This window comes from Panthera leo, chromosome B3, assembly GCF_018350215.1.
Source record: "Panthera leo isolate Ple1 chromosome B3, P.leo_Ple1_pat1.1, whole genome shotgun sequence".
NCBI classification, from domain to species: domain Eukaryota; kingdom Metazoa; phylum Chordata; class Mammalia; order Carnivora; family Felidae; genus Panthera; species Panthera leo.
Genome location: NC_056684.1, coordinates 32,304,810 through 32,321,285, shown reverse-complemented (window position 1 = coordinate 32,321,285; position 16,476 = coordinate 32,304,810). Strand labels below are relative to the sequence as shown.

The 16,476-nt window shown below is 43.4% G+C and overlaps 1 pseudogene; it reads right to left on the bottom strand.

Annotated features, from left to right (window-relative positions):
• Positions 1-582: 582 nt before the first annotated feature.
• Positions 583-1,087, bottom strand: LOC122222519 (annotated as a pseudogene).
• Between the last annotated feature and the right edge of the window lie 15,389 nt (positions 1,088-16,476).

The following is a 16,476-nucleotide window of genomic DNA, read 5'->3' as shown; positions in this document are numbered from 1 at the left end:
GAAGTTGGACACTCAACCGACTGAGCCACCCAGGCGCCTCTCTTTGACTTCTTTTTCACTATTATCTATTTGTCCAGTTTTTCTGCTCTTCTTGAGCCAGTTTTGGTACTATATGTATTTACTAGGGAATCTTACCCACTCTTTTAAATTTATTCATGAGAAATTGGATCTATTAATTTCTTATTACCCTTACAATCACCTTTACTTTCCTTCCTTCCTTCCTTCCTTCCTTCCTTCCTTCCTCCCTTCATCTCTTTTTCTCTTTCTTTCTTTCTTTCTTTCCTTTCTTTTTCTTGGCAAACTTTCTTTATAAACATCCAGAAGAAAGTTTTCTCACCCATCTTCTCAAGATGTCTCATGAGGGAGGGAGGGGGAAGCTGCCTGGAACAGAGCTAGGACCAGGGCTACACCTGGTAGGGAGACTGTGGGGGCTCAGTCAGGCCAAGCCAAGCTGATGGTTTCAGAGGCTCCATGGGGTGCAGCAGGAGGGGGTCTTGGTGTTCCCAGAACAAGCCCTTCTCTTTATTGTGACTAACCAAGAAGCTGACAAGAGGGAGGCAGGTGGGGAGGGAACCTTCAGTCTCAGTGGACTCTGGGCTTCAGGGACCACCCCCTGGGTGGGGCTGCCCACAGGAATTCAGACAGCTCTTGGACTGGTGGCTAGCCTCCAGGATAGTGGAAGACGGTGGTTCTCATGGGTTCGTCCTTGCTGCTTGGGGCTGAGCTCAGCCGATTGGCTCTTTTCCAACCAGTCTTCCAGATGGCCCTCAGGGAGCTTGAGGACATTTAGTGGTCACTTCCTGGCCCACCTCTCCTTCTCCACCTGGATACTCTGCCCCTGCAGGTCTGTCTGTGACATGTGGGGAAATCTGCATTTGGAGCCAAAGTCACACTGACCTGTCAGTAGAAACTTCCCGCGGGGCCGCTTGTTCTGTTCATCTAACAAGATGGCAGACGCATCTTAGAACAGGTCATACCAGACGTTCTTGGCTTTGAGGTGCTGCAGCCCATTCAGGTGTTTCTTGTGGGTGTGGAGCTTGTCCTGGAAGGAGTGGTTGCGGTAGTCACAGAAGTAATGCTTCCCCATGGCCACCTACACCGGGTGCTGCTGCTGCCTGGCTCTCTGCAGGGCCCAAGGGCTCTAAGCAACTCCTCCTTCTGTGCCTTCCACCTTCTTTAGCTTTCATTTTAACCCCTTTCTTTTCCTTATTTGTGGTTTTTCTATTAAAGCGTTCTCTTGTGGTAAAATATGCACAATGTAAAATTTTCCATTTTAACCATTTTTAAGTATGCAATTCAGTGGCATTTAAGAATATTCAATGTTGTGCAACCATCACCACCATCTATTTCTGGAATTTTTCACCATCCTGAACATAAACTGTACTGTTAGTTAACCTTAAAAATAAAACTGCCAGTTCATTTTACCAGCAAAAATGGGTCTATTCGGGAATAGCAGAGACTTGCAATCTGGGACCAGCAAGCTACAGCAAAAACCATAGGTAAGTCTGGAGAACAAAGGAGAGAAACTGCTCTTCTATAGAGGAAAGGGAGAAGTTGGGAGGGGTTTTAGAAACAAAAAGTCCAGTGAAGTAAACTAGGATTTGGAAGCATAGTGGCTTCTCATTGGCTGAGTAGTAATTGTCTCTCATTGGCTGGGCTGTTGCTAGGGGGAGAGAAGGGTAGCCTTTTCCCTCCTGCCTGGATAGTAAAGGAGTACGGAGATGCAAAGTCCATTTCTTCCTCTTGGATTTGTAATTGATGATGAATGGTAGGACATGAGAGCTCCCCCTATCAGCCTTCCGATTCCATTTTAGTGGTTTCCCTTTATTAATTTTCATAATGCCCATTAAATAGTAACTTCTCATTCCTTCCTACTCCCAAGCCTCTGCTAACCTCTAAGCTACTTTCTGTCTCTATGAATTTGCCTCTACTGGGTACTGCATATAAGTGGGAACATACAGTAGTTGTCCTTTTGTGTCTGTTTTTTTTCACTTAGCATAATGTTTTCAAGGTTCATACATGTTGTGTCAGAATTGCATTCTTTTTAAAGACTGAATAATATTCCATTATATGTGTATACCACATTTTGTTTTCCATTCATCTGTCGATGGGTATTTGGATTATTTCTACCTTTTGGCTATTGTCAATAATGCTGCTATGAAGATTAATGTGCAAGAATTTATTTCGGTCCTTGCTTTCAATTCTTTTGGGTATGTACCTAGAAGTGGAATTCCTGAACCATCAGGTAATTTTTATGTTTAACTTTTGAGAAACTGACAAACCATTTTCTATAGCAGGTGTTCCATTTTGAATTCCTATCAGCAATGCACAAGGGTTCCAATTTCTCCACATCCTCGCTAATACCAGTTATTTTCTGGGCTTGTGTGTTTATTTGTTTTTAACTGTAGCCATCCTAATCGTTGTGAAGAAGTATCTCACTGTGTTTTTATTTGCATTTCCCTAATGGCTAATGATATTGAAAGTCTTTTCCTGTGCTTATTGGCCATTTGTTTATTATCTTTTCAGAAAGTTCTTTTCAAGTCTTTTGCCCATTTTTGAAGTGGGTTGTTGGTTTTTGTTCAGTTGTATGAGTTTTTCTATTTTTTATTGACTGGATTTATTTTTCTGTCTCTCCTGAATTCCTAGGAAGCATACAGTGGATCCTCTCTATTTGTGCTGTCCAATATGATAGCCCCAAGCCACAGGGGACTATTTAAATTTAATTTTTTAATGTTTATTTATTTTTGAGAGAGAGAGAGAAAGAGAGACAAAGTATGAGCAGGGGAAGGGCAGAAAGAGAGGGAGACACAGAACCTGAAGCAGATTCCAGGCTCTGAGCTGTCAGCACAGAGCCCAATGTGGGGCTTGAACTCACAAACTGGGAGATCAGGACCTGAGCTGAAGTTGGAGGCTTAACTGACTGAGTCACCCAGTCACTAATTTTTTTTTAATTTATTTTTTGTTTTAATGTTATTTAATTTTGAGAGAGAGACAGAGACAGGGTGTGAGCAGGGGAGGGGCAGAGAGAGAGAGGGAGACACAAAATCTGAACAGGCTCCAGGCTCTGAGCTGTCAGCACAGAGTCCATTGCAGTCCATTCAAACTCGCTAGCCGTGAAATCATGACCTGAGCCAAAGTTGCATGCAATTGATTGAGCCACCCAGGCACCCCGTGACTATTTAAATTTAAACTTTAATTGATTAAAACTAAATAAACTAAAAATTCAATTCTTCAGTGGAATTAGACACATTTCAACTTGTCAATCAATAATCATGTGGCTGATGGCTATCATATTGGACAGCACAGAATGAACACTTTTATCATCACAAAAAGTTCTATTAGACAACATTGTTCTAGATCTACCTTCCATATCTTTATTTTCCCCTAATATTCTGCATCTCTATTTTTATGGTCTTCATCCTGAGAGAGGCCCTTGACTTTATCATTCACACCTTGAATCGGTCTTCAGTCATGTCCAAATACATTATTGACCTCTAATATTTAATTTTAAATCTTATTTAGCAATTGGCTTTATAAATGTCAATATTTCCTTTTGTTCTTCTATTCATAGGAGCATATTCTTTTTTTAAAAAATGTTTATTTATTTATTTTGAGAGAGAGCGAGAGTGTGAGCAAGGGAGGAGCAGAGGGGGGGAGAGAGAGAATCCTAAGCAGGTTCCGTGCTCAGCACGCAGAGCCCAATGCAGGGCTTGATTTCATGACCATGAGATCATGACCTGATCTGAAATCAAGAATCAGATGCTTAACCAATTGAGCCACCTAGGTGCCCCCATAAGAGCATATTCTTATAGATGCAGTTTGCTTTTGATTAACTACAGGGACTCGAATTCACTTAAAAAACTTTTTTTATGTTCTGTTTCCTGAATTAACTTTGTTTCCTCCAGGGTTGAATGTCCTATTTGTTCATCTTAGTTCTTCTCTTCCATGCTGTTGGTTTCCTAATGTCTAGTGATTCTTAATTGTCCATTTACATTTTTTAAATGCAAGGCTATATTGATATATAGCTCATATTTATTATCTTAACAATTGAAGTTCCATTTCCACAACTGGGCTCACTCCTTAACTGCAGGATTGATAGAAGGTTCTAGGTTGAGAACAGTCAGATAAGCTACCGCAGTTGTTAAAACAAATGGAAGGCTTTATTCTAGAGGTGAGTGTTCATTTCAATCATGGGTGGGGGCTGCATTCCCTTATTTTCTTTCTTCTTTTCCTCCATGTATATTGTGAATGTACAGAATTATCTCGGACCTAATTTGATTCTCTGGTCTCAAGAATTGACTAGGCAGGTTCCCCAATTTGATTAGAGAGTGGTAATCATGGGTCTATCCTGGGGCCAAATGCTGCAGCCAGCTGCTCTAAATAGAGAGAGGAGCTCAGATGATCCAGGACAGACCTTTAATTAGTTACTCCACGGTCCACTTGTGCTCCCTGCCCTTGCTGACTCCTTGAAGCTCTGAGAAAACTCATCTCCAGCTTATGTTTCAGATTTCTGCTACTTTTGTTTGTTTAGGATGTGGATTTCTCTACTCTGCTTTCTCCATCAGATGAATGACATCTGCCCATCTTCATTAATTGGTCTTTGCTTTTGTGGACCTCTGGTGCATTAGGTGGTATTAATCCTCAATTTATAGTGATCAGTTATCATTAGTACTTTGTTCCATCATCATTGTTGCTATCACTGTTTTTTTCATCATCACACACCATCTCAACTCCTTTCTTACAGGATGCATGTATTTTTGCTCGATGTGTGTTTGCATTTTTAACTGATATAAATGGTACTAAGAGATTTGTTTTCTTTTCTTCAATGTTGTGTTTTAAATATGTACCTGTGACATCCTATAAACATCAAGTTAATGCTTCAGAATTCATCCTGATATTCCATTATAATCCTCCACTGCATTCTTTTATTTATTCTCTGGTGTTGGATACCTAGTTACCTCCAACTCTCTACTCCCACAAGCACTTGGTAGGGATCTCTATTTCCCCATATATTTCAACAAATTTGCTATTCCTCTACTTTCTAATTTTTGCCCATCTGATAGACATGAAGTAGTATTTCATTGCTGCTTTAATGTGTATTTCTTGAGCATCTATTCCTATTTACATGTTAACAATTTGGATTTCCCCTTCTGCAAATTGCCTGTTATATTAGCCAAGATATACTAGATTATGCTGTTCTAGCAGACAACCCAAAACACTGTTGGCTTATAAGAAGAAATGTTTATTTCTTGTTCTTGTTAGTGGTCGGAGAGGTTCTAGTCCTCAGCCACTAGGGGACCCAGGATGGTGGAGCAGCCATAATCTTAGAGATTGCCAATCATTATCCCAGAGGAAAAGAAAACTTGGTTAATCGTGTATTGACTCTGGAGCTTCCATTTGGCAATGACACACTTTATTTCTACTCACATTTCATTGCCGTAGCTAGTGACAGGGCCATGTTGAACTTTAAGGGTATGGTAAAGTACAAGCGTACTATGTGTCTAGAAGGAGGAGAACTGGAAATATTTAGTGAACGTCCCTAATGACAACACTGGTCTGTCCTTCTGGTCAAAAAAAGTATTCAACTTGTTTGTTTCCACTCATAAAAACTACACTCCCTCCCTACCTAAGGCAGTTGTCTAAACATCTGGAGGGAAGGAAAATTTTTTTCTTTCTACCCTCTGGGGGACCCCTATAACAAAAGACAGATTAACAAGAGAAAAATAAAGAAAAGGTTATTAACACTTATATTTCATATACACATGGGAGAAACTCAGGAAAATAAGTCAAAGAGGTGGCTTACAATGCAGGTTTATATAGCATCTTCAGCAAAGAACAATACGTTTGTAGACAAATGATGGGACCAAAAACACCCCACACATTTTTAGGCTTCCAAGGGTGACAAATGGGGGAAGGCAAATATATGGGAAACTAATGGGGGCTAGTTCGTAAAGTTCATATGTAGATTCCAGGCTCATAGGGTCTAAAGTTACCTCTGGTGATTAACTTTCATTTTTTCTGGTAGAGAGGGAAAACTTATGTCCTACTTTTAAGCAAATAGGAGAAGGACAGGGAGATTTTCTTGTATTTGCTTTTTCTCAATTGCCTTCAGCTCAAAACATTCCTTATGCCAAAGTGGCATATTTCGGGGTGCGTATTCTGGTTTCTTTCACATTCCACCCAGTCATCCACACTCTGTATCCCAGGAGTGCATATGTTCCTTGCTTCAGCCCCAATTCCCTGCTCTGGGAGTAGCTTCTCTGTCCTTTGTTCTCCATAACCCTTGGCTGTACCTTGTGGAAGTTTCTTTTTTTCCCACCATCCTCTTTGACCTAATCTAACATAGACATTAGCACATTTCCTGCCCACTGATGGTGGGGGCTCTAGCATCATTTTAAGGCTTAAAAGTCAGAACATTTATGCTCATAATTTCTTTGGCCATACAATGCTTCCTAAAACCTTAGTAGCCTTCTTATTTATTTTATTCTCATTGATTCTGTGTGACAGAGCTCATCCACAGCCATTTTCTAGATGTACTTCTTGGATTTGCTAGGTTCCTTTCTCACCCTATTCCCCACCCTTTCCTTTTTACATAATTGCCTGGTAAGGTATTGAGTTTATCAGGCTGTTGTGGAAGAACGGCACGTTTAGTCTCTTAGAGCCATTTGGTCAAATTTAAAGGAATTACTGATACCTCACCTTTAGTTGAACCCTCGCCCTGAGACATCTTTATCCATTCAAAGGTTTTTATCGATGGATAAAACAGTTACAGACTTGACACGATCCATCAAGAGGCTGAGATTTTAATCAGCCTTGTCCTTCCAAGCCCTTAGCATTTTTTCCTTTTACTTGTGAGAGTTGAGAAACAGTTATCTCTTCCAACTGTGCAAGACCCCAATTTTCTGGTCCCTCTCAATCTCCTTCCATTCCTGCTTGGAAATGTGCCAATAACTTTCTGCTTATTTCCAATGCAGTCAACAGAAGCTAATGCTCACTACTCTCTTCCTTCCCTCTAGGGTTAAAAGTTTATTAGGTATAAGACCTACCTTCCAAGTTATTGCAGACGACAGTTTTATCCAATATTCTGCCACTATATAACATAAAATGCTATCTCTCCAACATCTGCTCACAGGTTCCTTGCCACCTGGTGACCAGCTCCTAAGCCATTGCCACATATTTTAGATTATGTTGCTATGGTGGAACCCCCTTTCTATATCAGATAGGATAGATTAAATTAGGCTTGGTGACGGACAACCATAAAATCTTAATGGCTTGAAACCACGAAGGAGTACTTCTGGGTCACTGCAAGTCAACAGGGGCTCCACTTATCACAGCCACTCAGAGACGCAGGTTAATGGAGTGACTACCATCTCTAACGTTGCTTGTCATCAGGCCAAAGGGAAAGAAAATATGGTAAACTGCACAATGATTCTTAAGCTTCTGCTTAGAAGCAATACTTGTCACTTCCACTGAAATTTCATCTACTGATCAAGCTACAATGGCCACGCCTAACTTTAAGGAAACGGGAAAATGTAATTCTACCATGCATCTGGGAGGAAAACCAGAAATATTTGATGGAACAAATAAGGTCACAAGATGTGATCATATACTTTCTTCTACTATGTCTATCTTATACTTTCCACATTTAGATTTTTAATGCATCTAGAGTTCCCTTTTTTAAAGAGTTATGCAGAACTAATTTATTTTTCTCAATATTATCAACTATAAAATTCATTATTTCTCCTCTGACTTATGATTCCATCTTCACCAATTTCAAATTCATGACATCTATTTTTGTTCCATTGACCTACTTGTTTGTTTCAATTCTGGTTCTACGTTATTTTTAGTACTATGGCTTTGTAGACTGTGTTAATATGTATTAGGAAAAATCTTTGCTCTTCTTCAAAGTTGTCTTAATTATCTGTGAACTAGTCTTCCCTATAAATTTCAGAATCAATGTAATGTTTCTAATTTATTCTTTTAATGTTTATTTATTTTTGAGAGAGAGAGAGAGAGAGAGCATGAGTGGATGAGGGGCAGAGAGAGAGGGAGACAACAGAATCGGAAGCAGACTCCAGGCTCTGAGCCATCAGCACAGAGCCCGATGTGGGGCTCGAACTCGCAGACTGCAAGATCATGACCTGAACTGAAGTTGGGTGCTTACCCAGCTGAGCCACCCAGGTGCCCCAAGTTTGATAAGTTCTTTATAGAGTTTGGATATCCCCTTTATCAGATATGTTGTTTACACATATCCTCTCCCATTCTAGAGGCTACCTTTTCATTTTGTTGATTGTTTCCTTCGCTGTGCAGAAGCTTTTTATCTTGATGAAGTCCCAATAGTTTATGTTTGTTTTCATTTCCCTTGCCTTCAGCGACATGTCTAGTAAGAAGTTGCTCTGGCCAAGGTCAAAGAGATTGCTGCCTGTGTTCTCTATGATTCTGATGGCTTCCTGTCTCACATTTAGGTCTTTCATCCATTTTGAATTTATTTTTGTGTATGGTGTAAGAAAGTGATCCACTTTCATTCTTCTGCATGTCTCTGTCCAGTTTTCCCAACACCATTTGTTGAAGAGACTATCTTTTCTCCATCGGATATTCTTTCTTGCTTTGTCAAAGATTAGTTGACCATATAGTTGTGGGTCCTGGATTTTCTATTCTGTTCCATTGATCTATGTGTCTGTTTTTGTGCCAGTACCATACTGTCTTGATGACTACAGCTTTGTAGTATAGCTTGAAGTCTGGAATCATGATGCCTCCAGTTTTGTTTTTCTTTTTTAGGATTGCTTTGGCTGTTTGGGGTCTTTTGTGGTTCCTGTATTTTTTTTTCTTTTAGCCCCTTAAATTTGTCATTCCATTTCCTTCTAGTTTCTATAGTTTTGGTGCAAAATTATCAAATCTTACTGTTGCTTCATTCTCTGGATGCTTTTAAGATTTGCTACTTTGCTTTGCTTTTCAGCTATTTGACCATTAAGTGATTAGATGTGGCTTTTTTTTTTTTTTTTTTTTTTTTTTTTTTTTTGGTATTTATTCTACTTGGGTTTCAACAAGTGTCTTAAATCTGTACATTGATATCCTCTGTCAGTTTTGGAAAGTTCTTGATCTTTCTATCTTCCAATTTACTTCTTTTTTTAAAACTTTGTTTAGTGAAAGAGAGAGTGTGAGCAAAGGAGAGGAGCAGAGAAAGGAAAAGACAATCTTAAGCAGGCTCCACACTCAGTGCAGAGCCTGACATGGGCTCAATCCCACAACCCTGGGATCATGACCTGAGCCAAAATCAGGAGTTGGAAGCTCAACCGACTGAGCCACCCAGGCATCCCCTGAATTTTACTTCTGTTTCATTCTCTCTATCCTTTAAGATTCTAATTGCACATATGTTTGAGCTTTTGATTGTGTCCCACATGTCTCTTGTGCTCTGTTCTTTTCATTCTTGTTTCTCTGTGGGCTTCAGTTTGGATAATTTATATTGATATTTGAGTTCACTACATCTGTCTATTGCTGTTAAACCCAACCAGTGAATTTGTAATTACAGATATTATATTTTGTAGTTTCAGAAAGTCCACTTGATATTTTTATAGGTTACAATTCTCCATTGAAAGTATTCTTTTTTAACGATTTTTTTCAAACTTTCCATTTTCCTCTTTGACATATTTGTAATAGTTATTTAAAATGTCTTATCTATAAAATAAAATAAAATAAAATAAAATAAAATAAAATAAAATAAAAGTTTCTTGTATGCTAACCACAAAATCCGGGTCATCTGTAGATCTTCTCTTATTATTATTTTTTGTCCTGAGGATGTGTGATCACATTTTCCTGCCTTTTCACATGCCTTATAATTCTTTATTGTCCACTGGAGATTGTATATACATGAATTGAAGCTGAAGAAGATGATATTTTCCCCCAATAGGTTTTACCCTTACTTCATTAGGCAGATAAGGTAAGGGGACAATCACAATATAGTTTGGTTAGTTTCTACCTCTTTGGCTATAAGACACTGTGGGAAATTCCTTGATGCCTTTCAGAGGTTTGAACTTAGCTCTTTAGCCTCCAACCAACACAGCTTCAAAATTTGGCAAATATCATAAGAGAGAGCTGTATATTTGACAACCTCCCCCTTTCTCTAGCAGGACTTTGTGTCCTAAGCACTGTGAGCCTGTGGGAAATTTCAGTTTGTTATTCCACACCCTCTCGCCCCGACCACCATGCCCCCAGCTTCCTGTGCCACTCAAGCACTCAGCAAATGTTCTGTGGGAGAAAACTGAGGGTCACATTGATTTCCCATCTCTCATCCTTATTACTCCATTGTCGCCTCCTTCCCTCCAGCCCCAGGAAGGGATGCTTCCCCCCAGGCTCTGAATCCTGTCCCTTTCTGCTTTCTCAGAAATCTTTATGTACCATATATCATACCCCTTCTCCCCGTGCAACTTGTCTTCTTTCTTTCTTGGTACCTTACCATGAGCACATAAGCTCAGGTCTCTCATATCTTGAAAAAAAGCACTGCAACCTTATTTCATCTGTGTGCTCTTCAGCTACTGGTCCTTCCGTTCACCCATCCACTTATTCGGCAAACTTTGATTGAATACCTACTACGTGCCAGGCAGTATTCTAGGTGGAATATACAGCATGAACAAAAGAAAGTCCTGATTCTTACGGAAATTATATTCCGTGGAGGGATACAGAAAATAAATGCATAAGCGAGTAACATAGTCAGAAGGTTAATAGGTTTTAAGGGGGGAAATCAGGCAGAATAAAAGAGTTGGAGATGACTGGGGATGGGGGCTAGGTGCCTATCACTTTATATAGGGTGGTCAGGGAAGCCTGCCATGATAAGGTAACATCTGAACAGAGATACGGAAAAAAGTAAAGGAAGTTGCTGTATGGACACCTGGAGGAAGAGTGTCCCAGTCAGGGGGAATAGCAAATGCAGAGGTCCTGAGGCAAATGTGCCTGGTGTATTCAAAGAACAACAAGGAAGGGAGCATGGAGAGGAAGCAAGGAGGAGAGTGGCAGATGGGATCATATGAAGAGCAGAGGGTCAGGTCATGTAGGACTTTGTGAGCCCACATAAGGACTCAGCTTGTACCTTGGAGAAATCTGGGAGGAACCAAAATTTACCCATATTTGAAAGGACCATCTAGCTGTTGTGTAGAAAGTAAACCACAGACAGAAAAGGAAGCAAAGGGACCGAGTAGGATGCTATTGCACGTGACAAAGATGGCTTGCACCAGGGTGGTAGCAGTGGAGATGGAAAGGGGTCATCTGGTTCTGAATGTATTTCGAAAGTAGATACAGTAAGATTGCCAATATGGGATTTGCAAGGAAGAAAAATCAAGGATGACTGCAAGACTTTTGGCCTGAGCTACCAGAAGAACAGAGTTGTCGTTACCTGAGATGGGGAAGGCTGCAGGAGAAAAGGGTTTTTTTTTGGGGGGGGGGTATTTTATTTTATTTCCATAATGAGGGGTGGGGGTGAGTAGAAATGATAAGCTTGATTGGAGACAAGTGGAGATGTTGAGAAGGCAGACAGATACACAGAATTCAAGGGCACATCCCAAGCTAGGGATTTAAATTTGAGAGTTACCATCGCATAGATAATATTTAAAGCGATTGGAAGATGAGAGGATGAAGGGAGTGGGCATAGAGCCGAAGAAAAGAGTTCTGGGTACTAAGTCCTGGTGTTCCCCATCACGAAGGGGTCAAGGGGAAGAGAACCACCCAGCCCAGGATATTAGAAGGAGCAACCAGTGAAGGGAGATGAAAAGCAAGGGATGGAATGTTCTAGAAGTAGAAGTGCTTCAAGAAAGAGAGTGAATAAATCAGGGGAGAGAGTGAAAAGACGGATGACGCAAGAGAGAGGGAGCGTGACTGGAGTAATGTCCTCAAGTAGGTGAGAGGACACATGCGGGGGCCGGCCTCCGTAGAGCACCCAGTCTCACCCACAGCACCAGGGGCAGGCAGAGCACGTGGGCCCAGTTGTTCTTTCTCCTCTTCTAGCTCTGCTGTCCTCAAGGGTGGCTTTCCCCTTCTGCCTCCACCACCTGACCCTTTTCTTGGTCTCAGATCCATGAGGCACACCCCTGGGGTAGTCAGATCAGGGTCTTCCCACCCTGTGCAGTGGGAGACCAGTGCCAGACCCGGACAGCCCCTGGTGTTATTCACTTGTCAAATTCTTCCCATTCTTCAAAGTCGTCTAGAAGCCCATCTCCTCCTGGTACCCTTGCCTAACCTTTGCAGCCCCAGCCCACACTGCTTCCCCCTCCCCAGCCCTCCCACTTCCTCCTCCAACCTCAAAGCTGGCATCGAGGAGCATCCTTGGAGACCCAGGGTGGAGGGAGGATGGATGCCCCTTCGCGTGCATTTCGACGTATCACCAGGAGGGGGCTCAGTGTAGCAAGTGCAGTTGTCAACCACAGTGGGGAGAACTTGCAAAAGCGTGGTGAAGCTGGGGGCCATCTGTGAGTCCCTTCCTGACTTTGCAGACGGCTTGGACAAGTGCTAGCCTGTTTCATCAGTCCTGCCGGCTTCAGGGTCCCCGGGGGACATCCTTCAGGTGCTCTCAGTGAGAAACGATCAGGTGACTCAGCACACCCTGGAGGGGACTGGGCAAGACCCTTTCAGAGGAAAATGAGGCAGAGACCCAGAACAGCTAACCCATTTAGCCTGGTCACAGTCCTCAGCAGGGCTGGGAGGGGGGCCCTGGTGTCCTGGTTTCCAGCCTACTGTCCTGTCTGCACCCCGTTCCTCCTAGCCTGGGTTAAGGCATTCGCTCCAGAGTTCGAGCTTTCTTTCAACTACAACGTGAGAAGGGGTGGGGGTGGGGGAGGGGAGCCTGGCTGAGGAGCCTGGAGGGGAATGAGCTGGGGTCCGGCCTTGAGGAAGTCTCCTCGAAATTACGTGGGCCATGCAGAGAACACGGGGCAGCTGGGCACGTGCTTCTTGAAGGAGGGAGGGAAGTTAAGTGGATTTGTCCAGCTTGAGAGGCCTACCTCTGATAGGCTCCTTTTCCCTGAGGGACACTGAGGGAACTGAGCTGTGCGGGTATTTACGGAGGCACGGAGGGTGTGAAGGATGATAAAGTGAGACCACATTTTGACAGCAATGCTGCCCCCAACAGAATGGTGAAGGGCTGACCAGGGAGTTTCTAGGGTGAGTGGAGACCCCCCCTGGGGGTGGTTGGGGTCATTCCTCAGAGGTGGCCATGCATCTTCCTGAGTGGATAAAGTCAGTGCTGCGGCTAAAGGCCCGGTTTGGAAAGCCAAGGCCCGGCACGGGTTTGTCTGTGGAGGTGTCGGGTTTCCTCTGAAAGTCTGGTTGTAGAGATTTCTTTAGAAGTTATATTTGTGATGATCTCATCGTGGGAAACGAGGAAAGAAGAGATGCCAAATATGTTATTGTGCTGAAAATCCTGTTTTAAGAAAACAATCGCAAGATTGTATTCATTAACAACTGCTAACCACAAAAGTGGAAAAAGCAGTTAGGCCAATAAGAAATAATCCCCACATCTGATGAAGTGAGTGTCCTTGGGGACTGGGCCAGGGGGAGAGAGCCCACTTCTGGTGGCAGAAGCTGGGTGGGAGGGCTGACTGGGGACACTGCAGCTCATACAGCCTGCTTGCTTCGGACTGGGCTTTTCCCCAGGATCAGTGACCTGAGTGGCCACCGAGCCACAGCCAAGGCATGGTCCAAGAGGGGCCACTTCCATCACATAACACGTATCTCCAGATGAGAGGGAGAGCGGCGGGGGGGAAGCCAGCAAGAGAAAGGGGCTGGGTTTGACTGTCGTCCTGCCTCAGAAATGAGGGATTGGCATGAAAAACCGGCAGATGGGGGCGCCTGGGTGGCTCAGTCGGTTGAGCAACCAACTCTTGGTTTGGGCTCAGGTCATGCCCTCTCAGTTCGTGACTTTGAGCCGCACGTCACATGGGGGCTCTGTGCTGACAGCGCAGAACCTGCTTGGGACTCTCTCTCTCCCTCTCTCTCTGCCCCTCCCCTGCTCTCTCTCTTTCTCTCTCAAAAACAAAAACAAACAAACAAAAAACCTGGCAGAAGGAAAAAAAAAAAAAACAACAAACACAACTCCCAAATGTTACGGAAAATGTCTCCTGGCACCACAGTGCCCTTTTACTCTTGTTGCTTTGTTTCTTAACTCCATTCCAGCCCTGCCGTTCAGAGAACCTCCCCGACCCTCCAGCAGCAGGACAGGCTCCAAGATGGATTCCTGGTAATGGGAGCGCTGTAAGCCTGGGATGGAGAAGGAAGAGGAGAGGGGGAGGAGGCTGAATGGCTTCACCAGGGTTAGGGGAGGAGGACAAACACTGGAGATGGTGATCAGAAAAGAAGAGGGGACCGCGGGTCAGACGGGGGCACAAGCTGGTTACACAAGCTTGGTTAGAAGATGTGCTGTTATTTTGCGGTGTGTATGTTGGATGGGGGGGTGGGGGCGGATAGTCTTGAAGGATCAGTTCCATGCTTTTTTGCAGGCTGCTCCTGTTATTTTGCCGGCCAGATGCTTCCAGCTGGAAGTATTTGGATCTAGACACCTGAAATCTACTCCAACACTCAAGAGCCAGGAATAAGAGAGCAGAAAGCAGGAGAGCTGTGACCATCTTCAACCCGATACTGGATCCAGTCATTTAGGGGAAACCTGGTTGCCTTAGACAGTCTGGGCTGGCTGGCTGGCTGGCTGGCTCCAGATGGCAGCCCTTTCAGCCCTAAATGAGTGGGTGGGGCTGGGTAGGGTGGTAGCCTTTGCCAAAACATCAGGGACGGGAGGTCTGAAAACGCAAACAATTCTGGAGGTAATGTGCAGCCTGAGCAGGGGGAGGCCAAGGCCAAGATACTGGTAAGCTTCACAGAGAACTTTGAAAAAATGCCCCAATGGGGCCTTCAGTCCCCAGCATTGCCTAGACTGGATTTTTCTTTCTTATGGAAATGAATAGTTCTGGGTATTGTTCTTAGGTGAGGCATGCCAATGTCCCTGAGCTGCTTTCTGAAAGATGGGCTGCTAGGCTGCTCCAAGGGGCCAAAAAGCCCCTACCTTAATGCTGGGTTAAGGAATCCAGTTTGCTTGATTTAAAAGTGGATTGAAATAGACGAGGAAAATTCTTGTCCCTTTGTATGTTAAAGGAGGCAAAAGGAAGTTGTCTCTGAATTTTACCAGCAACTCAGAATTTCTGTTCTGAGGAAAGTAAGAAGAGGGTCAGATCACCCCGTCCCTTCGCCAGAATGATGGTCCTTACAGAAAGCCTGGGGAGGACAGGACTGTTGAGGGTCACCATTCATCGCTCAGTCAATACTGAATGAGCAATGGGGGCAGGCCAAAGGCTGGAGGCAATCCAGCCTGGGGTGACAGCTCCACAATGCCTTCAGGAACCAGACTTTTTCTGGCTTTCTCCACGGCCACCCTTAGCTTTTGTCCTCATAGTTGCAAGATGGCTGCTTTACAAATGGTTTTGTGTCTGCACTTTAGGCACAAAGAAAAAGAAGAACACAGGCAAAAGGCAGAAGCACATGCCAGCTAAGCCTGCTCCTTTTTATCATTTTTTAAAATATTTAATTGTTGGGGGCGCCTGTGTGGCTCAGTCGGTTCGGCGTCCCAGTCTTGATTTAGACTCATGTCATGATCTCATGGGTCATGGGTTTGAGCCCTACGTCGGGCTGTGTGCTGATAGTGCAGAGTGTACTTGGGATTCTCCGTCTCTCCCTCTTTCTCTCTCCCCTTCCCCTACTCATGGGCGCGCGCACTCTCTCTCTCTCTCTCTTAAAAATAAATAAATAAACATTAAAAAAATTAATTGTAGGGCACCTGGGTGGTTCAGTCGAGTCAGTTAAGTGTTCAACTCTTGATTTAGGCTCAGGTCATGACCTCACGGTTCATGAGAGGGAGCCCCGAGTCAGGCTCTGTGTTGACGGTGAAGAGCCTTGCTTGGGCTTCTCTTTCTCCTCTCTCTCTCTCTCTCTCTCTGCTTCTCCCCTGTGCACATGCGTGCTCTCTCTCTCAAAATAAACTTAAAATATATATTTAATTGTGGTAAAATATACAGGAGAGAAAACGTATCATCTTAACCATTTCTAAGTGCACAGTTCAGTAGTGTAATGTACATTCACATTATTGTGCAACTTATCTCCAGAACTCTTTTCATCTTGTAAAACTGAAACTCTGTATCCACTAAACAGTAACTCCCCATCCCTTCCTCCCCCAGCTCTTGGCAGCCACCCTTCTACTCTCTGTCTCTATGAATTTGACTACATTGGGTGGGTATTTCATGTAAGTGGAATCATACAGTATTTGTCTTTTTTGTTTATTTATTTATTTTTGAAAGAGAGAGAACACAAACAGTGAAGGGGCAGAGAGAGAGAGAGAGAGAGAGAGAGAGAGAGAGAGAGAATCCAAAGCAGGCTCCAGGCTCTGAGCTGTCAGCACAGAGCTCAAAGGGGGGCTTGAACCACAAACTGTGAGATCTTTACCTGAGCCAA